This window comes from Melanerpes formicivorus, unplaced genomic scaffold, assembly GCF_026170545.1.
Source record: "Melanerpes formicivorus ecotype bairdi unplaced genomic scaffold, bMelFor1.0.p_v2 SCAF_108, whole genome shotgun sequence".
Lineage (NCBI taxonomy): Eukaryota > Metazoa > Chordata > Aves > Piciformes > Picidae > Melanerpes > Melanerpes formicivorus.
This window is the reverse complement of record NW_027142460.1, coordinates 193,400-221,025: the sequence shown is the minus strand read 5'-3', so window position 1 is coordinate 221,025 and position 27,626 is coordinate 193,400. Positions and strand designations below refer to the sequence as shown.

Genomic DNA, 27,626 nt, shown 5'->3' with positions numbered 1-27,626 from the left:
AAACCACCCAAAAACCCAACCGACAACTGACACCCACCTAGGTACCCCCTAAGGACTCTGTTTCGGGCGATGATCACCGGCAGAAAGGGATGAGCTCCTGTCTGACATAAAGCCAAGCAAGTTGGAAGAGCTCCTCCCAGTCTCCCTCTCTCAACTGAGCTCTAACGGATGCGACAGGGAAGAAACCTACCCTGGGATATTCCCTTCCCTCCCTCCCCTTTCTTGGTGCGCGTTCGTTTGGGCTCACGGCGTCATTCTCCCTGCACCTCTTCCTTGCTTAGTTAACAAATGCATTGCCTTTCCCCGCTGCATTTCGAGGGGATTTAGAATTAAACAAGGGGGAAAAACACAGACGCTCCCCACCAAGACCTGTTCCATCTCAGCAAGTTTCAGCCCCACGTCCACCCAGCTCCCGAGGCTTGGCTTCCCGAGAGTTAAGGAAGGGGGCGGAAGAGGAAGGGGGGGGGGAGAACCCACCAACACCAATCCCCCCCTCGCCCCCCAAACCAAACCAACCAAAATCTACCGAATTCCCTCCAGCCCGGTTGATTTCAGGCGCTGGGAGCTGTCGTTCCTTCCGCGCACACACCCCCCCGGCCACCTCCAGCTTGCTGCCCCAGCCGCAGGACGCTCAGGCAGGAGCTGATTCCGCAGGCTGGGCCCAAAGGAGCACCTCCAACATCCTCCCTCCTCCTCCTCCTCCTCCTCCTCCTCCTCCTCCCCGCCCCCGCCCCGCGCCGTGCTCGTTGGCCGGTCCCTGCAGCGCCGCTCCCTGCAGCGCCGGTCCCAGCGCCAGCCCGCCGGAGTGCCGAGCGCCCGCCGGCTGCGGGGCTGCTCCGGGCTGCCCTGCGCCGCCTTCCCGCCTCTCCCTTCTCCCCCTCTCACCTTACAAGCCGGGAGCCGGCTGCCGGGCAGAGGCGGCAGGCCGCCGCGGCAGGCCCAGGCCGCAGGGGCAGCTCCGTTACCGAGCGCTCCGCAGGTGAAGGAAGAGGAGGGAGGAGGGCAGGGGGGCGCGGGCCGGGCGGCGAGAAGCGGCTCCGCCGTGCCGTGCCGTGCCGTGCCGGCGCTGCCCAGCGCTGCCGGCACCGCGCCGAGCCGCGCCGCGCCTACAACTCCCGGCCTGCCCGAGCCCGCCGCCGGAACCCTCTGCGGGGCACAGGCCGCTCCGACGCCGGCTTGGCTCCCCCCTCTTCCTCCGCCGCCGCCGCCGCTCCTGCGCGCGGCTGCCCTCGGCCCGGCCTCTGCCGCCGCTGCCTGCTGCGCGCGCGGCCCGACCGCGGGCCCTGCGTCCCCGCCGCTGGGTGCTAGTCGGAGCGCTGGCAGGGGTGGGGGGGTGGTTAATTAACCGCCGCCTGGCAGGGGTTTCCGTTTGAGGTTTAACAGCGCTGTTCGGGGGATAACAAAAACACCATTTTAGTATTCGTGGGTTTTTTTTTTAATCACAATTTTTGTTAGGGAGGGCAAATGGTACTAAATCCATTGAGCACGAAAAAAAACAGCCTTAGGAGGCCCCTATTAAAACAACAACAACAACACCAACAAACTGAAAAGCAGAGTAAGGCAGAGGGTTACCCTGCCGCCCGAGCCGTCCTACTCTCTCCCCGCTGCCCGGCGCTGCTCACGCAGGTGCCCAGCGCAGCACCCTGCCAGCTTCTCTCTTCAAACGGCAGAATGCTGTGCGGACGGCGAAGTTTAAACAGCCCAGAGAGCCAGGATCCATTCTGGGAGGTGGGGGGTGAGGGATAGGGATGGAGGAGTTGATGGCACAAGGAGTAAAAACCAGCAGGGTCTGCCCCAGGTGCCCCCCCCCCCGCCCCAGCAGGCTGAGCTCCATCCCCTTACATCTATTCCCCACCCCGAGCGATATTTGGTAATGCAACGAGTCGAACGGCTCTTAATTTGCGGTGCTACACAAAACTAACATGCCCAGAGCTGGGAACTGCCTGACAAGACTTCACGGAGACCTGGCTTCTGCTCCGCGCTCGGCAGCAAACACTCCAGAGGCTGCTTGCTTTTTGGCGGGGAGGGCGGCTGCTGTGTTGTTTTGGATTTAGTTATTTATCCCCCCTCTCCCCCCAGTGAAAATCCTGAAGCCAAACCCACCCCCTGCCCGATTATTTCGTGTGAACACTTCCTTTAACAACGACAACAACAATCTACAATGAATAAATCGCCACGAGCCTCCTCTGGATTTCATACCCTAAACAGCGCAGAGGGAAAGAAACAGACGATTTCCTGCTTTTAAATAGAAACCTTATCAATAATAAAAGCTGATCTAAAGCTCTTTTTCTTTTGGGGGGGGGTGGTGTGGTGGTGGTCTATTTTTAATAGCTCTTCAGCAGCTTCACACAAGTGGAAAGCCTCTTTTTCTTCTCCCCCCCCCCCCTTTTTTTTTTCCTCCCCCCCCCTCGATGGCACTGTTTTTTTTCAGACACTCCCAAGGAGGGGGAAGATTTCTTTCAAGCCAATTCACAGCCACTCTTCTTCCAAACGGCACCACGTACAACTCGCTGCGATTTATTCCTCGCCCTGACAATTGTTTGGGGTTGGTTTGTTTGGGGTTTGTTTTTGTTTTGTTTTGGGTGGGTTTGTTTTTTTTTTCCCTTTGGTGCTTTTGCCCAAATTTCCTGGGGGGGAAACACAAATCAGCTGCCAGCTGCCTTCACCTGCAGCCCCCACCCTCGCCTCTTTTTGTCCCCTCTTCCACGTGAACCACAAACATCTCTTAACAAAGCTCTAAGAAAGCCTTTTAAAAGCCCTCAAAAGGACAGTGCTGCAGACCCCCCCCCCCCCCTCCAGACTGGAAGGTGTCGACGATCCTCTCTCTGCCACCTTCCAGATGTGCTTCCCCCCCCCCCCCCCAAAATCCCTGCTCCCTGCTGCAGGATTCCACATTCCATCAGGACCCGGCCTGCCTTTTTTTTTTTAGTGCTAGCACCCTCAATGTACTGATTCGAGTTTCAGTTTGTTTTTCAGCTGGCACCTTAAAAGGGCTCTGTTGCAGGATCCCAGGCGAGGAGAGGGTTGTGTTTTGCCCTGCTACCACCATCCTCCTGGTGGTTTCTCTTTTTACAATCGCTTTTACAATTGCAGGAGGACCTAATTAAGTGAATTTTAAGCCAGTCTTAACCCAAATACAGAGGGCCTAATAAAATAATACCAGCAACAAGAGCAAAAAAAAACTATACTCCAATGTGGTTGGCAAACAGGGAGCAGGGACTTCTCAAAGGGATTCCTCAGGTAAGGAAAGGAAGATCTTGAATCATTTTCCTCCCCCCCCAAACTACTTTTTGAGCTCTGAACACGGTGCTCAAGCTTTCCAAAGCAACCTGCTCCTCAGGAAACAGATTTCACCTGATGCCAAGCATCCTGCCCTCCAGCCACTTTCATTTGCTTATTCTTTTTAGAATTAAAGCTTTTCATTTTTCCCTCCCTCCCCCCCAAAAAAAAACCCAACCAAACCCAACGTTAAAAAGAGGGAGACTAAGGGAAGAAAAATGCTGCCAAACCCTGGCTCCTTCAGCCTCAAGATTGTCCCTTTCCAAGCCCTCCTAACAACAGCTTAAATTGGGGTTTTAGTTATTGTCTATTATTTTGCCAGTGGAAATATTCTCATTGGGATGTTTGGGGTGGGGGTTTTAGGGTGGGGGTTTTTGGTTGTTGTTGTTGTTGGGTTTTTTTTTGTTGGTTGATTTTTGGTTTGGTTTTGGTTTTCCTTTTAAAAGGGCTACAGAAAAACAGTAGAGATTTTTAGAGCCTTCTAAGCATTTTTAAGCCTTTCCCCCCCCCTTTAAAATTATCAACTGCTCCAAGCATCCCATTTGGTAAATGGAATTTGCATCTCCTTGCCTCAGTTCTCAGAGTCGAATCCAACAGTTCAGACCAGAAAGGAGGAAGAAGATATGTGCCGGAACGCAACAACCAGCCCAACGCTTCAGCACAGCTGCTCTCCCTCTCCCAATGACCTCACACAAAACCACCTAAAACCTCCCCAAAACAGCACCTCTCGCCTCATCAGAAAATGTCACTTATGGACCGCCTCGACCCCAAGGAGCAGCGTTCTCTCCAAGACCTCCTGCCTACAGCTTTCCGCCGCTCGCCGGCTCGTGCTGGACTCCCCAGCCTACTTCCAAACCAGCTACCGTGCCTTCCACCTAACCAAGCCAGACTCGCTTTCAATTGCTCCCACATCAAATATTTTTGTCACTCCCATGAAGCCACGGACAATTAGAGCTCCTTGGGCATTTTGGTTTGGGGTTTTCTTAGCTGTCTTGACCAGCCCCAAACAACAGCACCCAGCTCCAGCTCCTCTGCTATCGAAACACCAGGGGAAGGCAGAACGAACGCACGGCCTCGCTCGTACAGACGTCTCTCTTTCTGTACCCTCCTGATCTTTGCACCTTGGAGCGAGAAAATCCAGCCCAGCACTGCTGCTCTCTTCCAGCCCACCAGACCTGGGAAGGACTTGGCAAGTCACCTTCCCTCCCTCACAACCTTTTGCCTCCTCACCTCCCTCCAATTATGCCCCAAATAGTTGTGTTCATCTTACAGGCCAATAAACTCCGAACACAAGAAAGCCAAAAGGCCAGAGGTTACTTAATCCCACCAGAAGAGTTCTTTCCTCTCTCTTTTTAAAGCTGAGCGTAAGGGCACGTTACCTGAGGAGTGATACTCGCTCCCCATGGCTGCCTGTCCTTCCTCCTCTCCATAGCAGGGGCTACGCCGCGCTCCCTGCAACACAAGAGAGAGCAGATCCAAATTAGCGCCTCCTTAGCCCCCTGGATTTCATGCTCACATCTTCTGGCCCTCACTTCTTGGTCTGAAAAGCCTTTTAAAAACTCCTAGGACCCTCTAACCGGAGCCCTCAGAATTGTTTTTTTTGGGGGGGAAATCAGGTACCAAAAAAAACCCCAGCCCCAGCTCCCTACATAGCCAAGCCAGGTGCCAGCCTCTCTCCAGAGCTGCTTGTCAGTTTGCAGAGGCTGCATGCTCTGCTCAGGAGACACATTTCACCTGATTTTACATTAAAGTGGGGGGGGGGGGAGATAATAAATAATTTCTTTTACAAATATTGAGATGTCATTTGTTGTGTTTTATTAAAGCCATTTCCATGAAGGACAGAGTCCTGAGTGATTCCTTTCCCCCCAACAACTTTGCCCTCTCCTGCTTTCACAGCTGGCCAGCTCCTTGGATAAATGCAGTGCTGCTTTCCTTTGCTTTGCTCTACCTCGGATTTGTTTTCTTTTGTTTCCCTTTCTGTCCTTTTTTGTTATTGCCTACTTATTTGTCAAGCTGCAGCATTTTAACCAGGCCTCCAGTTTTGGAGCCTTCTTTCTCTTCCCTTCACCTGTGAGGAAGATACCAGCTCAAATCACTGTCCAGACACCATTTTAAATGCTCTTTCCCCCCCCCCCACCTCCTTTTTCAAACACACTTAAGAGGGAAAAAAGTGAAGGTATTGAGTCCAAATTCACAGCATCTGCCCTGCCCCAACCTCCTCCTTTCAGTTTGTCATTTAAGAAGCCTTATCAATGCAAGTCATGGTCAGAAAGCCTCAGCTCTCTAGGGTGTAGGATTCATGACTAAACTGTCCTTTTTTTTTGTTGTTGTTGTTGTTAAACATAACAAAAAAGGGGCTGCCTGTGCTGAAATCTTTCCTCCCTCTTTTACTTTTCTCCCTCCACACGTTTTTACCCCCCACCACACACTGCAAGGATCCCAGCAATCTGCTCCCACGCTCAATTTCCAGGACTCTGAGAAATGCAAACCAAGGAAGCTTTTTTTTTTGCACAGTGTTTCCTTCTGTAACTCCTTTCCCCCCTCCTCTTCTCCCCCCCAGCACCTAGTGCTGTTTTTCGTCTCTCTGCTGCTCCTTGCTTTGGGCTTTGCCCACTTTTCCCCACCTTTGTCTCCTGTTGATCCTATTAGCCTGAGCAGGACCAGCTGAATGTCTCTCTCTCTCCCATTTGCTGCACCAGCTCTCACTGTTTGTTTTTCCCCCCAGTGTTTTACACACCAAACACATTCTAACAGCATTTTCTTACCTTTTTAAAGGTGCTTATTTATTATTATTATTATTATTATCATTATTATTCCTTCACCAGGATCTGGCTGATTTAAGTCATTGATACTTTTGCAAAGCCAGGGGATGCCTGTCCTGCTCCTATTAGCATCCCAACCTGATGTCAGCTACAAAAAAGGGCAAAGAGCTAACGTGCAGCAATGCCCCTTAACATCACACAATAAAAACTAGACATTTTTAACCAATTCTGGCTTTTTTTTAAAGCCATACCATCGAGGGAAAAAAAAAAACAAACCAACAACCACCAAACCAAACAAATCACCAACAAAAGCCATCCAAAGCAGAACACCTCTCTTAGGGGAAATCCTCCTGGAGATCACTGGCAACATTATGCCGTGCTGATAAAAGTAAAGGAACCCTTCAACCCCCAATTTCCTGCCGGGTTATCAGCTGTTTGGGATTGACTTTTCCAGCCCTTTCCCTTCCAGCTTGGGGAGGGAGAGGTGCCTGTTGGTTTCACTTTTGCTCCCAGCTCACTTTCACTTTCCATGCCCTGGTCCAAGCTTTGCTGTTTTCAGTTCAGCAGCCAAAAAGGAAGACGTTTACATTTGTAAACAATCCTCATTACCCTTCTCACACCAAGGGTTTGTGCCCCTCTCTTTCCCAGGACGCTAAGAAAGAAAGAAGGGGGGGGGGGAAAAAATCCTCTGGGAGGGTGTGAATGTGCTGGGCAGCATCCCTAAAGGAGCAGCTCTGAACTGGATGATGTTAGGCTATGTTCTACTCCCTCTTTGCCTGAAATCGGTAGGGAGTGTGCCCTTCACGCTGGGTCTGTCATCTGGGGGAGGGGTGGGGGGGGGAAGACGGGGGAGAGGGGTTGGATACCCTTACAACGTACAACGTTTGCCTGCAATTCTTTTCCTGTGCAAACTCCAGGGGAAAAAAAAAAACCCACAAACCAACACAAACCCAAAAGCCACAAAACAACAGCAACCCCCCCCCACAAAACAGCTTCTGCATTTACCTTTCTCTGTGCTTGTCAATTAGTGATCAATCCCCTTCTTGACACAGGGTCAAAATTACAGGGGGGATCCATTCACTGGGGAGGAAAGAACTGCAAAGAACTATTTCTCCTCCTCCTGGCAAGCCCAAACTGTGTGAAAGGCTCTGACCCATACAGAACCACCCTGGCCTTGCCCCAGGACCTTCTTTCATCCAAGTTTCCAAACCACATATTTGCGTAACCAGGCTGCTCAAGGCTTCATCCAGCCTGGCCTTGGAACACCTCCAGGCAGGGGGCATCCACAACCTCCCTGGGCAACCTGTGCCAGTGCCTCACCACCCCCACTGGAAAGAAGTTCTTCCTCATCTCCAGTCCAACTCTCTCCTCCTCAAGCTTCAATCCATTGCTTCCAGTCCTGTCACTACAAGCCCTTGTCAAAGGTCCCTCCCCAGCCACATTTGCCTGGATATCTTGACACAGAAGAGGAGGAACCACCACCTTTCTCAAAGAATTTCCTTCCACCTTCTTTCCCTGCCTCCCCCTCTCCTCTCCTGTCCCCAGAAAATACCTCCTGTGTTTCCAAGGCCAGTTCAAGGTGAGGCTCACACACAGGCTGGATTTCAAGCACAGCTGCATCCCCAGAAGGGTTACTCAGCCATCTCGGTCAACAGTGCTATGCTTCAGTGCCAGGCAAAGACAGAGCATTGCCATCACCAGGGCCACCAGGGCTCACCACAAAGCAGGATCACAGCAGGGACCCTGACAGACTCCCAACACCTCCCAGTGTAGCCACATCCCTTTAAGTACCAACATCCACTCTTTGTCCCTGAAGTTCCTCCTCTGCAATGAGCTGTTGAGACAGTGTTTTGGTGGGATGTAGCTGTCACGTGGATTTCACACGAGGCTTCCACTCAGGGCTGCATCCCCCCCAGAGATCAAGTGCCTTGGGTGAAAGCCTTTGCTCCTGCTACCTTCTACCATGTCAGCTTTTAAGGCAAACCCCCCAAATTGTACCAATCTCTTGATGATTGATTGTGCCAAGGGCACAAGGTTGGGGTTGGATATTAGGAACAATTCCTTCACGGAAAGGGTTGCCAAGCCCTGGAAAAGGCTTCCCAGGGAGGTGGTGGAGACACCATCCCAAGAGGTATTGAAAAGGTGCTTGGAAATGGTGCTGAGGCATGTGGTTTGGTGGTAGTGGTGGGACTGTGAGCTCTGTGTGAGCAGTTGGACTCGATGCTCTCGAAGGTCTCTTCCAATCTCAACATTTCTATGATTCTAAGATCTGATGAAGCTTAAATTCAGCAGACCCTGGTGAAATCAGCAGATATCCATCCATTAATGACAATGGGTCAGGAGCACTGAGAGAAACAATTAGAGTGCACTACAGTGGCTTGTTTCAAAATCATAGAATCATGGAATTGTCAGGCTTGGAAGGGACCCCAAGGCTCAGCCAGCCCCAGCCCCCTGCCATGGCCAGGGACACCTCACACCACAGCAGGTTGCTCACAGCCACCTCCAGCCTGGCTACAAACACCTCCAGGCAGGAGGCTTCCACCACCTCCCTGGGCAACCTGTGCCAGGCTCTCACCACCCTCCTGGGCAACAACTTCTTCCTCACAGCCAATCTCAATCTCCCCACTTCTAGTTTTGCTCCATCCCCCCCAGTCCTATCCCTCCCTGACACCCTCACAAGTCCCTTCCCAGCTTTCTCATAGTCCCCTTCAGATCCTGGAAGGCCATAAGAAGGCTTCCTCAGTGTTCTTTTAGAGGCAGTGTTTCAGGACTTTGCTTTGCTCTCCACTGCTGCTCTGTACAGACTCACAGAGCAGTAGGGGTTGGAACAGACATCTGAAGACCATCTTGGTGGTGCACTTGTAGAAACCATTTCCTTTGCAGCACCCCTCCCTAGATTCCCTCCCTTGTGGTTTTGGCTTTACTTTGACTAAGCAGATAATTTTAGCTATTTACCTTCTGTCATCTGCTATCTGAGGATAGCCTCCCAGCCAAGTGTTGTCAATGAACCCTTGGAAACAGCGTGAGTGTGGCAGAGGGGCAGAAGACAGCTGCCTGGCCACGATGATGGGAAGAGGTTTGGTGTTCTTGGGAGACTGAGAGTGGAGATTAGGAAGCAATTCTTTCCAGTGAGGGTGGTGAGGCACTGGAACAGGTTGCCCAGGGAGGTTATGGATACCCTCTCCCTGGAGGTGCTCAAGGCCAGGTTGGATGGGGCTGTGAACCACCTGGGCTAAGTGGAAGATGTCCCTGCGCACGCCGGGGGGGGGGGGGGGTTGGAGCTGGATGATCTTTATGGTCTTGTCCAACCCAAATCATTCTATGATTCTTTGGGAAGGGAGACACACAGAAGGTTGCTGTTCTCTTGAAGATCCTTAATGCCACACTCATTCCTAAAGTACAGAAAAGGGGAACTGCCCTGTCCAGCCACACCAGCAGCCCTGAAGAGCTCTGCAGTCTCTCCCTGGGCTTCCTAATGGTCCACAACCCTTCTCCTGCAAGGTCCTGACACAGCACAAGAGCTTATCTCAGAGGCACCCTGCTCCTCTCTCCTTTTCCCATCAGGAAACAAGGAGCTGAACAACTATCAGCAGATCCTTGTTAATGTCTTTAGTTTGGAAGGCATCAGGTGTGTCCTCTGGCGTATGTGATGGTCACACCCCTGGGAACTGTGGTGTGGAGTCACTGTCGTGACAGGTAGGTTGAACCTCATGGGAAACAGAGAAGTGAGCAGGTCAAAGAGTATTAGTGGCAGGGTTAGGGAGCACAGTCCAGGATCACTGGGCTTGTCACCTCTTTCTCATTCTAGTTCAACTTCAAACACACCAAACTGGAGCTGTCTTGACTCTTTCCTGACAGCCTGAACAGGGCCCTGATCCTAACTCACACAGGAGACACCAAGATGAGCGCAGCAGCAGCCAGGCCAGCTGCTGGGGCTGCATGGAGAGCCTCCCAGTCATGTTGAGGACCTCTCCTCGTGCCTGGGAGCCAACAGCATCTTCCTGTTTGCACAAGGGGCTGTCAGAGATGCAGAGAATTAATCTCTCCAGGGGCATTAGAGATGCCATTTGGCCTTATTTGAAACAACCAACGTGATGCAACCCCACAGATTCCCAGTGCCACCTTCTCCAGCTTCTAGCTAAAGACCAGCTGACCAAGAGATCTAAACCAGCATGGACACAACACAGGGAGGAAAAGAACAAAACAACATCTCCATGTTATCCTTTAAGCAAACACACCAACATCCAAACCCCTTTCTGTCACCCAAACATCTCACCAAGAATCATGGAATCATTGCACCGCTTGAGTTGGAAGGGACCTGAAAGATCATCTCGTTCAAATCCCTTGTGAGGGGCAGGGACACCTCCCACTAGCCCAGGGTGCTCAAAGCCTCATCCAGCCTGGCCTTGAAAACAATTTTATTTGAAGAGGAAGATGAGAGAAGGATGACTGTAGCTCAGATGATCATACGGACTTGAGGTCCTCTGCCACTTACCCCCAGACCTTCTCTGCAGCCAGGTTCAACCAACCTGGTTTCTGTCACCTTCTAAACCTATGCTGCTTAAGGAACTCAACCCTAGGTGGCAACTCCACCTCTGCTAAAGAAGTGTTTCCTCAACCTTATTGCCATCTGCAACTACTTGAGGGGAGGTTGTAGCCAGGTGGGGGTTGGTCTCCTCTCCCAGACAACCAGTGACAGAAGGAGAGGACACAGTCTCGAGCTGCACCAGGGGAGGTTTGGCGTGGATGTGAGGAAGAAATTCTTTCCAGGAAGAGAGATTGGCCATTGGGATGTGCTGCCCAGGGAGGTGGTGGAGTCACCATCCCTGGAGGTGTTCAAGAGGAGCCTGGATGAGGCCCTTGGTGCCATGGTTTAGTTGATCAGATGGTGCTGGGTGCTAGGTTGGACTGGCTGATCTCAGAGGTCTTTTCCAACCTGATTAACTCTGTATTCTGTTTCAAAAGGACATGATGAGATTCACCACGCAGAAAACCAAAGCTCAGCAGCACTGTTTGATAACAAAGGACTGAGGAGTTCCTCTGGGTATCTAAGTAGCCACCCAGCTGATAAGTCTCCCTGGAAAGGTGAATTGTCAGGCAGATGACAGAGTCTCAGTCTCTGGCACAGGAAAAGGGGGAGAATTCAAGAGAGTGGCAGAGAGAGAGGGGGAGCCAAAGGAGGTCATGGACTCAGAAAGTTTGATCAATCCTGCACCTGAACCCCCCAAAAACCAGCAGCAAGACATTCCCTGGTGATGGGCTGACTGGTAGAAGATGGCTCAGACCTGATGACCTAGCAGCACTTCATCTAGTGATGACCCTTTGGGGCATGATCCTGGCAGACCACAAGCGTGAGGCCTTCTGGAAGCTGGGGAGCACCTGCACACCTCTTGTCTCAGCTGGAAGAAGTGCTCAGCATGGCTAAAAGATCCTGCAGCCTCCAATTGCTTCACCCTGCATCACCACCTTGGTACCTGACATTTCTTTCCATGGAATGGGTTAGGTTAGAAGGGACTTCAGAGAGATCATCTACTCCAACCTCCCTTCCAGTCAGCAGGGGCACCTCCCAACTGGACCTGCTTGCTCAAGGCCTTGACTTGTAAGGAGACAGCTGATGAGCTTGCTCTGTTGAAGCAGATCATTGAAGGGCTTCAGCCCTGCAAACAACTTACTGCCCAACAGCCCTTCAGTTTTCTTGTTCTTAGCCCAGCTTGGTGGACTCCCAAGGCCCTTGCCCAGTTGCAGCTTGAAGAAGATGGCATGGCATTTCTCCTACAGCAAGCTTGACAGGAACAGACTTTATTCAGCTCTACCTTTCCTCTGGCATTGCAGGGCACCCAGGCAAAAGGCAGAACGTTCGCCTCTCCCCATAAACTGCTTGGAAAAAGCCCTTAGAATTCTCTCTCTCTCTCTCCTGCTCTTCTAACCAGTTAGCATAATCATTAACACCTTCTGGTCCAAAAAGGTTGGCTAGAAAGCTTTGCTTTCTATCATGGTCTTGTTGACCTTGGAGATGTTTTCCAGCCTTAATGATTTTACGCTCAGGAAGGTCAGGAACCATCTACCAACAGAGGATGGCCAGAAGAGCCATTGTTATCCTCAAGAGGACCATCTGAAAACACAGAGTAGTTTGGGTTGGAAGGAGCCTCCAAAGGTCACCCAGTCCAACCTCCCTGCAGGCAGTAGGGACATTCTCCACTAGAGCAGGTTGCTCACAGCCTTGTCCAGCCTGATCTTGAATAGCTCTAGGCATGGGGCCTCAACTCTTTTCAAACCATTGCCCCTCGTCCTATCCCTGCAGGCCTTTGCCAACAGTCCCTCTGCAGCCATACTCTAGCCCTCAAGAACACAATATCCATGGGTTGCAAACCTAGCTGGGTCCACCTAAACTTGAACACATGCCAAAGCCACCCCTTTCCTGGCCCCCAAGTCCAGCCTTTGCCTACCAGCCAAGCACACTTGGCACCAGTGACCATGTTGAGGGTCTTTCTGGTAGTGCTGGGCATGACATAACAGCTTAAATGGAAGGAAACAAAATCCAACAGTCTTCCAGGAGAAGCAAATGAGGTGTTCTGCTTTCTGAAAGGCTCTGGGGGTGACTTTGATCTTTTCCCACCACAGAAAAAAAAACCCCAAACAACAAAAAAATCAAATGCTTTATCAAACTTCCACCAATGGCCCTACAGATTTTGAGACAAATGAAGCCCTGTCAGTCCTTCCTGGGGATGCTTCTTGCTGTCTTACACCATTCTGGATCCCCTCAACATTAACGGTTGAATGTTTTTCATACCAAGGCTTCCATTTGCGTTCTAAATACTGCAGGACTTTCAGGCAGGGCTAATAAGCAACTTAGTCTCCCCCAGCTGCCTGGACAGAGTGAAAGTAATCAGGAACCAAGGCAAAGGCACAGAAGAGGAAAATTTGGATCTGTCAATTAATCACAGACCTGTCTGTAGAAATGGGTGGTGGGCCCAAGAACTTAACTCCTGATCCATAACCACTTCACACAGGTATTAAGGTGAGATGTTTCTGCTCAGGTTTTGTGTCTGTGTGTTTTGGGAAGGGGCCCAGTTAGCTTCTAGAGCCTGAAGTCAAACAGAAGAGAAGGTTCAAACAGCTTAAGTCAAACTTCACTCTCTTACTCTCCTCAAACTAAACAAGAGGAGTGCACAGGTAACTGACACAGCCCAGCTAGGACTGAACCTCCAGAGCTTGTGTCCCACTTGCATACCCTGCAGTTGAAGAACATGACCCATACCACGCATCTGTGTGCATCCAGTGAGCTCTGAAATTCCAGGGAATGACCTTCAAAGAGGTGAAAAAAAGACCCTCTTAATTCCAATGAAATGTGGGAAGTGAGGCACAGGTGGAGCTCTCCTGGACAGCATGTGGATCTATCAGCATCCACCTGCTTTTCCCCAGTTGTTAGTTTAAGGCAGCCACTGATTCCTTCTACTTTTGGGCTACTTTCCCTGTCAGAGGGGTGAAGAAGAAATGCACCAGCACCTGGGTGACCCATCATGAATTTCACGTGGAGCCCATGCTACTGAACAATGATTTTCCTTTGGAAATAAAAAAAAAACAGTGGAAAAAAATAAAGTAGTGTCTCTCTATGCCTAAAGTTTCATTTCCACTTAAGCAAGCAGCCAGAAGCACCACGAGGTCCAGCCCCCTAAATACAGACTATGATAGACAGAGATACTCTGATGAACACAACTCAAATAAGGCAAACTCCACTGCACGCTGGAACTTAGCCAAACCACTGCTGCTGACCCACAGTGTCTGGAGGATGGAGCAAATGCAGCTGGGTACCACAGACCTGGACTAGCCTGAGACAGATTCCTCTCCCAGCTACAAAGCTCAGCCTGCACCTCCAGCTCACCCACAGCCCAGCTCCAAACTCCCTTAATAAGGGACATGGAGTCAGGCTGCTGTACCACCACTCACTGCTGTCACATGAGCCCAGCCCTCAGCACCACCCACCTCTGGGCTGGATCTACCTACCTCAGCCTCTACCATTTCACATCTTCACACTTCAGGGTTTTCTATGAATTGCAATGTTCTACCCCTGAGTTTGGCAACCAAAAAAGAAGTTGGGTTTAACACTACTTTGAGCCCAGCTCTCCCCTGCCTCCTAATGGGACCTTTTTGCTCCCCATTTCTGCCCTTCTGCCTTGTCTTCGATCCCCATGGCATGAGGCAGGGATCTGCTGCACTCTTAGAACAGAACAGGTGGTGAAGGTGATGGGGGTGGTGGCTTTGAGCATGAAAAGCACAAGGGCTGCTTGCTCCAACAGCATTCCCTTCTCTAAGCATAGTGACCATTAAAACTAAGAGGTAATAAAACCTCTGATAAATATTGAGGCCAGCTGAATTTATTATTATTATTATTATTACCCAGCCAAATACATTTAATTAATGGCATATTTTAAGTTAAAACCCCTTGCACCATGGCCTTTTCACCCCATCCATTTTTTTATTGGGTATTTTTTTGGTGCAGAAACAGAGAATCTGAAGTGAGTTGGGGGGAAAATACAACTGAGCTGAGTCCTGGTTTTGCCCTTCCTCCAAACTGAACCAGGAACAAACAAAATGATTAAAAAACACACAGAAAAGGGAGGGGGAAACTTCAAATTAACAATTAATGAAAGCTATATTAATTCATTCTTATCCTGACAGGAGGGATGATTTTATATATCTACCTATATATTTTTAAAGCAATTGGATCTTCTGGTTTGAAAGGTATCAACAATGAAACTTGGGGCTAGTGCTGGTAAATAGAATAGAAATGTAGAGAGCTAAAATTCCTCCTCTTTAGATTCCTAATTTCTGCTATTTAGATAACAAGGGGGGAAAAAAAGGAAAGATTAAAATGTGATGCTCTAACACAGATAATTCCTCTGGTTCTAAGGCTGCAGCCCCAACAGAGGATGCTGCATTCCAAGTGCTGCTGTACCTGCCTCGCCTCATCTCAGGCTGTCATCAAGAGGAGTTTTTGATTGCAGGACTTTTTGTCAGAGATTTTATGGTGTCCTACAGAAGGGGGAGAAAAAAAAAAACAACCCCACCCCACCAAACCAAATCCTATCAAATCACAAAGTAATGCTTTGCTGCAGCAATCATGTCTTAATTTGCCATTCTTCATCCCTGGGAGTTTTTAAGTGAATGGATGGTTTTGAATCATTTTAATGCCTTATTTTAATAGAAATACAAAAATCTTGGGAAACTTTTTTTTTTTGGGGAGGGGGGAAGATTAAATGTGGAGTAATCTGTTTGACCCTTTCAGTTCATTTGGTACTATTTCTAGAGAGCAAAATGACTGTGACAGGAGAAGGAAACAATTATTCCCTCCTCCCTTAAAAAAAAAAAAACCCAACAAACCCAAACCCCAAAACCAGAGGTATTGTTGAATTTCTTCTGGAGGGTTTTTAATATTCACCTCTCCAGCTGTTCACTAATTAATTAATAAGGAATGAAGCCTATTAGTAAATACATCAATTCTGTTTGCCATAGTGGGCTTGCACTGTGGCTTACAGAGCTGGCTTTCTAATTAAAGAACTATGTAATAACATCCTCCCCACCACCACCACCACCACCATCATCTTTAAGCTTTATGAAGACATCTTTGGAAAAGCAGAAAGCTTCCTTGCAGCAGCTGCAGCCAGCAAACTCACGTTTCAGGGGGTATTTCAAGTGGCAAATTGGGAGTGCGAGGAGTTGAGCTTCGGTCCTGGCACTGGGGGTTTTACCTGCTGCCAGGGCTCTGAGCCCCTCAGCTCCCACTTCAGCTCACCCTGGACCCTCCCCTTGGGTTTGTGAGGTGCAGTTTTATTGTCCTGATGCCCAGTGGTTTAAAAGTTTTGTGGAAAGAATTGTTTTAGCTTGGGGGGTGGGGGGAGGAAATTAACAACTACATAAAAGCAGTCATTTTAGAGGCATTTTTTTTGGTCTCCTTGTGGCAGATCCACGAAGTTATTCTTTGCCAAGCTAAACATTTAGGTTTAACTTAGGATGTGAAAATATCCCTTTTAGTATTTATTTTTTTTTTGTCCCCCCTTGCAGTTTGAATTTCAGGAGCTGCCCAATCTTTTGGAAAAGCTGAGGTCTGTGGCAGAACTCTCAGCAGGAGCTTTAAAGGGAATCTTTGGGCTGGGAGCACATTCCCAAAGGGAGCAAACCCTTTTCCTCCTCTCCAAAAATAAAGCCAAACAAAAATAAAATCAAACACTAAAATTGCAGTGGGCATTAAAAAAAAAAACCAAAACCCATTTGCATTGTAAGCCCCACAGGATCTGGGGCTTTTCTCTGCTTTGCTTTTGTTCTTTTCAACTCTTTCCCTTGCTTCAAGGGCTCTAAAACTTCAATTGCAGGGTTGCTCTGCATCTCCTTTGGCCAGAGGTTTCTCTCAATGGCTTCCATGCCCCCCCTCCAAAAAAAAAAGGGGGAAAAAAACCCCTCCACTCTTTTTTCTATATTAGGAAGTTCCAAAGCAGCAGGGATAACCCTCTTGATTATTCTAGAAGTCTTAAAATTCCCCCCCCCCCCCCAAAAAAAAACCCTCAACCCCAAACTTGCCAGAATGTTAAACAGAAACTAGAAAAGAAAAGATACAAAGGATGAACTTGCAGCCAGATGGATCAAGCAATTAATACATATTAATTACTTCAAATTCTGGGGAGGGGGTGTGGGGCTAAAGCTTCCTGTGGGATTCTTTCTGCAGCTAAAAAACCAACCCCATAAAATCAAAACTGATGAACTCGGTCTCAGTTCAACTTCCAAAGCAAGCTTTCACTTCTGGTGTGTGGGGGGGTTGGTTTTGCAGCTGACCTCTCTGCTCGGTCTGTGAATAGAAATCTCTCCTCGTAAGGAGGTTTATAAATAACCTCTAGATGAAAGGAAGGGAGGGGAAAGGGGGGGGGGGGGGGGAATAGATATAGCTCAAATTATATTTAGAGATTTAGAAACATTTTAAAGAAGAGTTGAAACTTTTTTTTTTCCTCTTCTTTCCAAGCCCAGTTTATGTTTCTTTTCTTTTTTTTTTTTAAGCCCAGTTTATTTTCCTTGCTGGCTGCTTTAAGAAAGGACAAGCCCTCACAGCCCCCTCCCAAGGTTCAACGGCACCAATTAACGTTGCTATTAATTGTCTCTGCAGCCACATATTTGGTTAATTGTTGTGGACAGGGCTGCATTTTCCAGCTGCAGCCAGCTGTAAGGCAGAGAACCTTCAAGCTCTCAGGGAGCTCCTGACGTAAATTAACTTGGAAAAGGGGGGGAAAACAAAACAAGAACCCAAAGCTCCTCCAATAATCTCCTGTTAGTAATTTCAGAGCGAGATTAATAAATACAAATAAATCTCAGCCTGCAGAGGAGGAGGAGTTGTGCACTGGGAGCAAATGGACAGATCTACTGACTTTCTTTCTGTCTGGTTTGGGGTTTTTGGTGCCTGCCCCTCGGTACAAAAGCCAACAGCAATTTTTTTCTGCTTTCTTTTGCCTTTCCTTGCAAAAGAGAAGGGGAAAGCCCAGAACTTCTCAAACACAAATCTTCTCAAGGAGAAATATTTTTTTTTGTTTCAGGATGAAAAAAATCCTCCTCTGGAACTCACAGGGATTCATCTGCCCTCCAGGGAGCTCAAGAGTAGCGAGGAACCTTCCCAAACTGATATCCCTTTATTCTTTGCCTTCATTTTCCTTTTGTGCAAATCCAAAGTTTTCTTCGTTCTCCCAATTTCCCCTGGTCAAAGGCTGCCTCTAATTCTCTGTGTTTGCTGAGCCACAAATTTCAAACCACAAACAAATGCAAACCAAAGATCAGGTTTGCTTTGTGGGGTTTTGGTCTTGTTACCTTGTTTGGGTTTGTTTTAAAATGTCTGAAAGACCAAATTTGTTTCTTTTCTTACAAGAAATTTCTTGATGCCAAAAAGAAATAATAAAAGAGCTTTTAAAAAGCCCAAGAAAGCCACAAACTCCTTGCTTGATTTTTCTCCTGCTGGCATTAGAATCTCCAGACTTAAGCAACCTCAGCTTCAGATCCAGCAGCAAGATCTGACGGTTTTAATTGCCAAAACATATTGCTGCCTTTATTCTTGCGAGGTGTCCCTGCCCAGGGCAGGGGGGTTGGAACTGGATGATCCTTGAGGTCCCTTCCAGCCCTGACAGTTCTGTGATGCTGCTGAGGGCAGGGTTTGATTCCTTTCTTTTCAGATAGATATCTTCACGAAGAATCTAAAACATCCCAGTGAAAAAACAGTGGAGGATTTGGGCTGAGTTCTTTGTATCAAATTATCAGCTAATAATAGCAACCACCTGAAAGATTTATCCTTCCCTCCCTCCCTCCCTCCCCCCCGAACTTTCCTGCTCCTCTGTGCTTAGATTTGCATCTAAAAAATTGTTTGCTGAGGTTTTAGTCTAAAATTGCTGAGATTTGAATCTGAAAAAAAATTTGTTGCTTAGGTTTTAGTCTAAAATTGCTGAGATTTGAATCTTAAAAAAAAAAAACCACAAAAATTGCTTAGATTTTAAGCTCAATTAAAATAAAAATGCTTATATTTTAATCTAAAAAAAAAAAATAAAGGTGGCTTTGGCATTAAAGAGATGGTGAAGTTTTTCTTCTTTAGCAGAACGAGGGCTAAGTGAATCAATTCTGTTTCACAAGCTGGCACGGAATTTAGCCTCTTTGCAAGCCCAAATAGAATTTATTCCTTTTTTTTTAAGCACTCATTTCAGGAGAATAGGCTCAGGCCATGGGATGCCAGATCCAGCTCTTTCCTAACTTTGACCAGATACATTTGGTAGCTTATTCTCTGGGCATATTTGACAAGTTAAGTATCTCTGTCTTTCTATATATACCTCTATCTTTCTCTCTCTCTCTCTCTCTCTCTCTTTCTCTCTCCCTCCATCTTTATCTCTCTATCTTTATCTCTCTCTCTATCTCTCTCTCTGTCTTTATCTCTATCTTTATCTTTCTCTCTCTTCATCTACAAATAATTCCTGTTAGGAAATCAATCCAGGGGAAAAAAAAAAAACCCAAAGCAACAACAATCTTTAGCTGGTAAAATTTTGGTTCAAAGAAGAGAATATTCCCACTTCAGTTTTTCCCTTTCTGAGGGTACCAAACAGCCCACCCTTGCTCTAAAGAGATTTCACAAATAACTTGTCTTCAGATCTACATTGGATAACTGAGCTTGCTTCGCTTTGCATTTAGCTGCACGCTGTGGAGTAGTTTGGTGACTGGGAGGCTAACTTCCCACGGTGTAACAGAAGAAAAATCTCTTCTCTGAAAATGATTTTTTTTTTTTTTCAGTGAGTAGAAATATTCACTTAAGGAGAGAAAAGAAAGGAGAGCAGAGGGGAGAGCAAAGAGAAGAGAAAAAAAAAAAAAAGAGAAGAGAAGAGAAAAGAGAAAAGATGAAAGATAAAAAAACAGAAAAAAAAAAGATAAAAAACAGAAAAGAGAAAAAAGAAAAGAGAAAAAAGAGAAAATAGGAAAGAAAAGAGGAAAAGCGAAAAGAAAATAGGAAAGAAAAGAGGGAAGAAAGAAAAGAGGAAAGAAAAGAGTAAAAAAAAAAAGAGAAGAAAGAGGAAAAGAAAAGAGGAACAAAAAGAGAAAAGAAAAGAGGAAAGAAAAGAAAAAAAGATGAAAGATAAGAGGAAACAAAAGAGGAAAGAGGAAAGAAAAGAGGAAAGAAAAGAGAAAATATGAAAGAAAAGAGGAAACAAAAGAGGAAAGAGGAAAGAAAAGAGGAAAGAAAAGAGGAAAGAGGAAAGAAAAGAGGAAAGAGGAAAGAAAAAAAGGAAATAAAAGAGAAGAGAAAAGGGAAAAGAGAAGGGAAAAGAGAAGGGAAAAGAGAAGGGAAAAGAGAAGGGAAAAGAGAAGGGAAAAGAGAAGGGAAAAGAGAAGGGAAAAGAGAAGGGAAAAGAGAAGGGAAAAGAGAAGGGAAAAGAGAAGGGAAAAGAGAAGGGAAAAGAAAAGAGGAAAAGAAAAGAGGAAAAGAAAAGAGGAAAAGGAGGAAAAGAAAGGAGGAAAAGAAAAGAGGAAAAGAAAGGAGGAAAAGAAAAGAGGAAAAGAAAGGAGGAAAAGAAAGGAGGAAAAGAAAGGAGGAAAAGAAAGGAGGAAAGAAAAGAGGAAAGAAAAGAGGAAAGAAAAGAGGAAAAAAAGAGGAAAGAGGAAAGAAAAGAGGAAAGAAGATAAAAGAAAAGAGAAAAGAAAAGAGAAAAAAGAAGAGCAAAGAGGAGCTGCCCAGTGAAATTCTCTCTCTCTGATGGCTGTTTGTCTTCAGAGTGGTTTCCCTAAATTCTTATTTATTCTTATTTTTCATTTCCTTCAAGTCTGAATTTCAGCTAATTAAGAGAAGCTCTCTCTGAATGCCAACCTTTGAAAACCATTGAATCGTAGAATTGTCAGGGTTGGAAGGGAGCTCCAGGATCATCTAGCTCCACCTCCCCTGCCATCTCTCTGATCTATACCAGCAAAGGATCTCTCTGAAGCTCAAGTTCCCCCTCGATATTTTTGTTGTTGTTGTTGTTGTTAAAACCCCAGATAAAAAAATAATAATTTGGAGCAAGATATTAAAGAAGGGAGAAGATATTTTGCCTAAGGTAACTACAGAGGTCAAAAAGATCTGTAGGAAATTTCTCTTCATATGAACCCTCCCCACATACACACACACAAACAACAACAACCCCCAAAGAAAACCAAAAGAGGGATTTCTAATGTTGTGAAGGAAATGTTTGTTAGGAGCCTATTATCCAAACAGAGCTCTGAGAGCTTCTGGAGTTACCTCTTCTGAATGGTTCTGGCTACTTCTGGGTCTGGATGAAAACCACCACCCTGGTTTCCCAGTTCAGTTTGCTAAACGGTTGTGACCAACCCCACCCCCTGATTTCTTCTCTTTCGAACAAACCCAAACGTGAGCACTCAGCAACATTTCGTTTCAAGCAGTTCGAGAGTCAAGCTGCTTGTCCTGGAGATTTTCATTGCTGTAGAACTGGTTCCGGGAGATGCCCAAGAAAAGCAAAACCCCAGCTCGAGGTCTTTGTTGTTGTTGTTATTGTTTGTGGGCTTTGGTTTGGGTTTTAACCCCTCGGAAATGCTTCACCGTGTTGGATATATGGAGAACGTGGAAAGATGCAGCTAGAAAGTTGCAACTTGCACTTTTTAGTTGCTGCCTTCCCAACGTAGCTCTGAAAGGCAGGTAGTGAGAGAGGAAGCTTTGCAGCATGAGCAAGCAGAGGTCCTACCAGGGCTGTATTACACCAGCCTGTGCTCTTAGGAATAATCCCGAGCCACGGAAAAGTTCCTACTGACTTCCTTGAGATTGCTTTCATGAATATGCATGGCTGCTCACTAGGGGCTGTAGGATTTAACTTCCAAATAGCCAGCAGAGACTCCTCGCTCCTCCAGCAAAGAGCAGAGAGAGTCTTAGCTCCGATGTCTGCAGGAGCTGTTTTAGCAGGACAAAATCATTTTGGAAATCTCTGGTTTGATTATTGACACCCCCCACCCCCACCCCCCCCCCCCGGATTCCTAAACTCCTTCAGTCAGCAGTGCAGCTTAGCCTCATGCAACAATGACTCTGGACCCAAAAAGAAGTCTGTGGTGCAGAGACTGAGCAGGACACTGAGAAGCACCCCAGCCCTTTGTGGTCCCCAGCAGGCTCAGGACCCCGGGCACCAGCAAAAGCAGGGCTAGAAGTTAGCTTTCAACTCCTCAGACCCGCTAGGTGTCCAACAGGGAGAGCAAGAGAAAGGCAGAGGAGGAGAGTCAGGATCAGGCCTCGGTGGTGCATGTTCTTCACTAGTATGTCCTTGTGGAAAGGAGGTATCGCCGCCTGTGCTACCTGTGCCCTCGATGCCCCTGCTCCGTGTGCCGTGAAGCCACAGGCTTGCCCTTCCCGCCCCCCTCCCTCCCCAAGGAAGCAAACTAGCAAGAAACGTCGCCAGCAAATACGGCAAAGGGTTGAACTGGGAGGGCAGGAGCAGAGCTGGAGAAAACTTCCCTTCCTCTCCTCCCGCGACAAAAATAAACTAAAAAAAAAAGAGTTAAGTCAAGATGGTCTGGAAAGGACTAAGCCAAAGCGAGCAGCGAAGCTTCCCACTACCGGCTCTTCAGTTCCCTGGAATCGGAGGAAGGCTCGGAGAAGGTGTCGGGCAGGGAAGGGTTAACAAGGGGTTTGTTCTGGAGAGGCACTGATGGCTACATTTGGAGGTGACAAAAGCAGCGATGGGCCCGATCCGTGCAACTCGGGAGCGCTTTCAGTAGAGCGAGAGAGGAGGCAGGGGCGCAGGAGACTACGCCTTGGTAAAGCTGCTGCCCCACACAAAGCTTTGGTAACACTGCCCTTCTGGATTCAACGTCTTCCAGCCCCAAATTGTCTCACCCGAGTAGAGCTGGGCACCTAAAATGTCAGTCTAGACCCCGAACCAACTTTTATTCGCGTTCTTAACACGGAACTCAGAAGTTGGTCCTGGTTTTAACCGGTAAAGAGAAATGAGCGCTTGGAGGGTTGGGTTTGAGCATTTCTGTAACTGCAAGCAAAGCAAATGCAACTTCTGAGCCCATTCGTCATGAACAAAAGCAATTAGTTAAGCTAGAAAAGGTGCTTTTAGGGGGGGAAAGTAGCTATTACAAGGTATGGAAAGAGCGAAGCTGCTTTAAAAGAGTACCTGCCGCGCTGGTATGGCGATGAGCTGCTGGCTTTACCCTTTCTTAGCCCCTTGGTGATAGACCACCATGTACCAGCGCTTCCATGGACCCTCTCTTTTCAAAGTCCCCACTCCCAAAGGGGTTAATCAAGCACCTGAATCCCAGATTCCAAACACCTTTATCCCAGACTGTAGTTTTTAAAAGCTCTGGAGCTTAACTGCAGCCTCCTGGCCCCCAATTTAGTCTGTGGCCAGCTGCAAGGCGTTTCTGGGTGTTTCCCCTACTGACTGCACAGCCTCGGGTATGTCTGCGCTGTGCTCTGAGCTGCAAAGAGACAGTCGTGACAGTGGCCAGCCCAGAGGAGCGGATGAGTAAGAGAGGAGTAAGAGCTGCCTTGTCGAGAGTTAAACCGTGCTGCACTCTGCAACAAACATCGTCTGATTACACTTTTCCTGCTCATTAACCGCTTCGAAAAAACTCACAGCCGAATCCTGGTGCCTGACTTCTGCAACCTCCTCTCGGGGGGTCTGGTCAGCAAAGCCTCTCGGGGTCCGATCTGCAGAAATCCATCCACGGCCAGCAACCCTTCTGCGACTGCCCCTCAGTCCTGTTAACTCTTTGCTACCGGTTTGCGGTGTGTGTCTTGAAGTGACTCCCAAGAACTGCCCCTTCACGGCAGACACAGACAGTCTGGGAAACCTGACTTAGGTGGGGGACAGCTCTGACCTGTAGCAGAAAGTTCCAACCACCTTCAGAGGGCAGATCTCTGCGTTGTACTGGCAAACCAGAGCTCGAGTTACTGCTGGGAGCATCGACAATGGTTTTAGCAGTTGCTCTCTTGCCTGCCAGTAAGGAATCAGGTCCATGGCATGCACTTGGCTCACTTTAAGGCTGCCAAACTCCCTGTGTGAGATACAGAGAGCAGGACTTCAACCTGCTGTCTGGAGAAGCACCACAACCTCTTAGGTCTGAAGCATGGAGTTCTGCACCAGGCAGGCTGAGAGGCACGGAGCTGGCCCTTGATTGGCATCTCTTAGGGTCTTCTGTGGGTAATAACAAAGTTCTTGCCTCACTCTGAGCTATCAGTCTCTGTGCTGAGGGCTAGCAGGGCACAGAGAGAGAGAGAGAGCCTCAGCCCTGCCTGCCTGGCTGCAGCCTGCAGGAGAAGCATTTTTTCCCTGCTCACATGGAGCTTCAGATGGATGCAAAACCTCATGCAGGCATCTACATGAGGAAAGAGAAGATTTGACTAACCTACTTTTTAACAGTATCATTTACTGTGTAGCCAGCACCCTGATCCAAGTGTTTAAGGAAGAGCTCAGCTGCCAAATTACACTTGATTTAGGTTTTTTATTTACAAACTGTGGCACAGAACCTGTGCTTTCCTCCTTGCTAGCACAATTCTGCTTGGAGCAGCCCTGCTGAACCCACCTAAAACTCCAACAGCTTCACTGCTGGGAGATGTTTCACCCTTTCCAACTGCTAGCAACATGGAAGAGAGGCTCAGGAGGATGGCACCTTGTCATTAGTTATACTAAGAAGATCCCACCTGCGGTGCTAGGTCCAGTGCCAGAGTCCTCAGCACAGACAGGGACCTGTTGGAGAAGGGCCAGAGGAGGCCACAGCAATGCTGGCAGGGCTGGAAGCCCTCTGCTGTGAGGCCAGGCTGGAAGAGTTGGGGTTGTTCAGCCTGGAGAAGGCTGCAGAGATACCTTCTGGGGGCCTTGCAGTGCTTGAAGGGGTTGATCAGAAAGCTGGGGACAGGCTTCTGAGCAGAGCCTGCTGTGACAGGACCAGGGGTTTAAACTCGAAGAGGGAGGTTCAGACTGGAGAGAAGGAAGAAATATTTGACACTGAGGGTGGTGAGAGCCTGTCCCAGGTTGTCAAGAGTAAATCCCATCCCTGGGACCATTCCAGATGAGGTTGTTGAGCAACCTGCTGTAGTTGCTGACTGCAGGGGGTTAGACTGGATGACCTTTAAAAGTCTCCTCCAACCCAAGCCATTCAATAATTGTATAACTTGCTTACCTTTATGTCAGTCCCCACTGATGAAACTCTCCCCACCCAGAATGTGTTTTCCTCTCTCATGGCCAAACAGAACCTCTCTTCTTGCTGTGGAGTCTCCCAAGCCTGGCAGCATTCAAAGCCAGGCTAGATGAGGCCTTGAACAGCCTGCTGTAGTGGGAGCTGTCCCTGCCCACAGCAGGGGGCTGGAACTGGATGATCTTTAAGGTCTCTTCCAAGCCAAACCACTCTGTGATTCGAAGGTGGGTTTGAGAGGTGTTTTGGTGTTGATTTGCTCCCCAGCTTTAGCTCAGGGATACAAGAATATAGAATGACCCAGGATGGAAGAGACCTTTGAGATCATCCAGTCCAACCTAGCACCCAACACCATCTGATCAACCCAACCATGGCACCAAGTGCCTCAGCCAGGCTCTTCCTAAACACCGGGAAGGGGTTGGTCTCTTCTCCCAGGCAGCCAGCACCAGAACAAGAGGACACAGTCTCAAGCTGTGCCAGGGGAGGTTTAGACTCGAGGTGAGGAGAAAGTTCTTCACAGAGACAGTCATTACTCATTGGGATGTGCTGCCCAGGGAGGTGGTGGAGTCCCCATCCCTGGAGGTGTTCAAGAGGGGATTGGATGTGGCACTTGGTGCCATGGTCTGGTCATGAGGTCTGTGGTGATAGGTTGGACTCAATGATCCTCGAGGTCTCTTCCAACCTTAGTTATACTGTGATACTGTGATACCTCCAGGGATAGGGACTCCACCACCTCCCTGCACAGCACATCCCAAGGGCCAATCTCTCTATCTGGGAAGAACTTCTTCCTCACCTCCAGCCTAAACCTCCCCTGGCACAGCTTGATGCGAGCTGAGAAGCTCCCTCCCCTTTGTTACCTATTGAACTGCTAAGGGGAGCAGTTTTTACAAGCCCTTGCTCTCACAGCTTGTAGAGACTGGTTGTCAGAGAGCTTTCAAGGATCCTGTGGAGCAGGGACTGGCCACCTTACTCCTCCTCCTCCTCACCTCCCCAGCCCTGCACAGCCCGGCGTAGCCAGCATGGCTTTGGGATAACACTTTTACCAACTCACCTGAAGGCTTCTGACTAATCTTCCTGTTGAATGCAAGAAACAGGCCAGTTTTAAGCTAGGCAGACCTACTTCTAAGCATTTTCTTGCTGTTGGCCATGCAACATTTCACCACATTTCCTCTTAAACAAATTTCTGTCTTGAGAGGGTAACACAGGGATGTGGCCTTATGGATTTCATGCATTCATTGAAGGGTTTAGGTTGGAAGGGACCTTAAAGATCATCCAGTTCCAACCCCCCTGCCATGGGCAGGGACACCTTCCACTAGCCCAGGCTGCTCAAGGCCTCATCCAACATGGCCTTGAACACCTCTAGGGAGGGGGCTTGCATGACCTCCCAGGGCAGCCTGTGCCAGAGTCTCCCCACCCTCACTGGAACAAATTTCTTCCTCATCTCCAGTCTCAATCTCCCCTCTTCCAGCTCAAAGCCATTGTTCCCTCATCCTACCACCACAAGCCTTTATCAAAAGTCCCTCCCCACCTTCCTTGCAGCCCCCTTCAGCTACTGGAAGGCTGCTCTAAGGTCTTCCTGAAGCCTTCTCTTCTCCAGGTTGAAGAGCACTGCCTCCCTCAGTCTGTGCCCATGGGGGAGGTTCTCCAGCCCTCTGAGCATCTTCATGGCCTCATCTGGACCCGCTCCAGCAGTTCCATTTCAAAGTACACACTGCAGATGATGCAAACTGTTCCAAAAGGACAACTGCTGGTCTTTGACAGAGAGCTAAACACCAAGACTCAGCCCAGCCTGGAAGAAAACCATGTGTCCTGTTGCAGTTCAGGGATTCCTGTTGAGTCTGAGTTATAGAGGGAATGCAAGAGGGCAGGAAGACTTCTCTGGCTGTTGAAGCCTGAAGTGACTCAAGTGATGTGACTGATTGACTTAGACTTTGTGTATCTCTATCTGAAAGTCACTTACTTGCTAATACAGCTAAGTGAACAAGGGGCAAGGGGCACAAACTGGAACCCAGGAGGTTCCACCTGAACCTGAGGAGAAACTTTTTTGCTGTGAGGGTGCTGGAGGCCTGCAGCAGGCTGCCCAGAGAGGTTGTGGAGTCTCCTTCTCTGGAAAGATTCCAACCCCCCCTGGCCACTGTGCTCCTGGGCAAGCTGCTGTGGGTGCCCTGCTTTGGCAGGGGGTTGGACTGGGTGAGATCCAGAGGCTCCTTCCAACCCTCATCATGCTAGGATTCAGTAGTACATCTCCTGGGTATTTTAACTGACAGAAATGTCTTCTGCTATTTGGTTCAAACTTTCTGTACCTCCACTGTAGCCAAAAAATACATTGATTTGGAACAAAACACCTGCAAACTGGGCAAAGTCCTTCTGTCCCAGAGAGTACTGAATATATACATATATGAGGCCCTACTTGGAATATTGCATCCAGCTCTGGGCTCCCCAGCTCAGGAGGGACAGGGATCTGCTGGAGAGAGTCCAAGGGAGGCTACAAGGATGCTGAAGGGACTGCAGCACTGCCTGGGGAGGAGAGGCTGAGAGCCCTGGGGCTGTGCAGTCTGCAGAGGAGAAGGCTGAGAGGGATCTGATCAATGTCTATCAATAGCTGAGGGCTGGGGGTCGGGAGGGAGGGGACAGGGACAGGCTCTGCTCAGCTGCACCCTGGGATAGGACAAGGGGCAGTGGATATAAACTGTAGCCCAGGAGGTTCCAGCTCAGCATGAGGAGGAACTTCTTCCCTGTGAGGCTCCCAGAGCCCTGGAGCAGGCTGCCCAGAGAGGTTGTGGAGTCTCCTTCTCTGGAGCCTTCCCAGCCCTGTCTGGATGTGTTCCTGTGTGACCTGTGCTGGACTCTCTGCTCCTGCTCTGGCAGGGGGTTGGACCTGAAGATCACTGGAGGTCCCTT

General features: G+C 48.5%; 1 long non-coding RNA gene across 5 annotated transcripts in view; it reads right to left on the bottom strand.

The window, feature by feature from the left end:
• The window catches only part of LOC137455747 (uncharacterized), a 28,358-nt gene extending 5,166 nt beyond the window's left edge, over positions 1–23,192 (bottom strand). The window contains exon 1 of one of the 5 annotated variants that reach the window (XR_010990890.1): positions 23,168–23,192. This is a non-coding gene — a long non-coding RNA (uncharacterized lncRNA). Of the gene's footprint in view, positions 1–516; positions 682–885; positions 1,147–4,658; positions 4,742–23,167 lie in introns of those variants that run through there. The other 4 variants (XR_010990888.1, XR_010990886.1, XR_010990887.1 and 1 more) reach the window with 4 other exon arrangements.
• Positions 23,193–27,626: the final 4,434 nt, after the last annotated feature.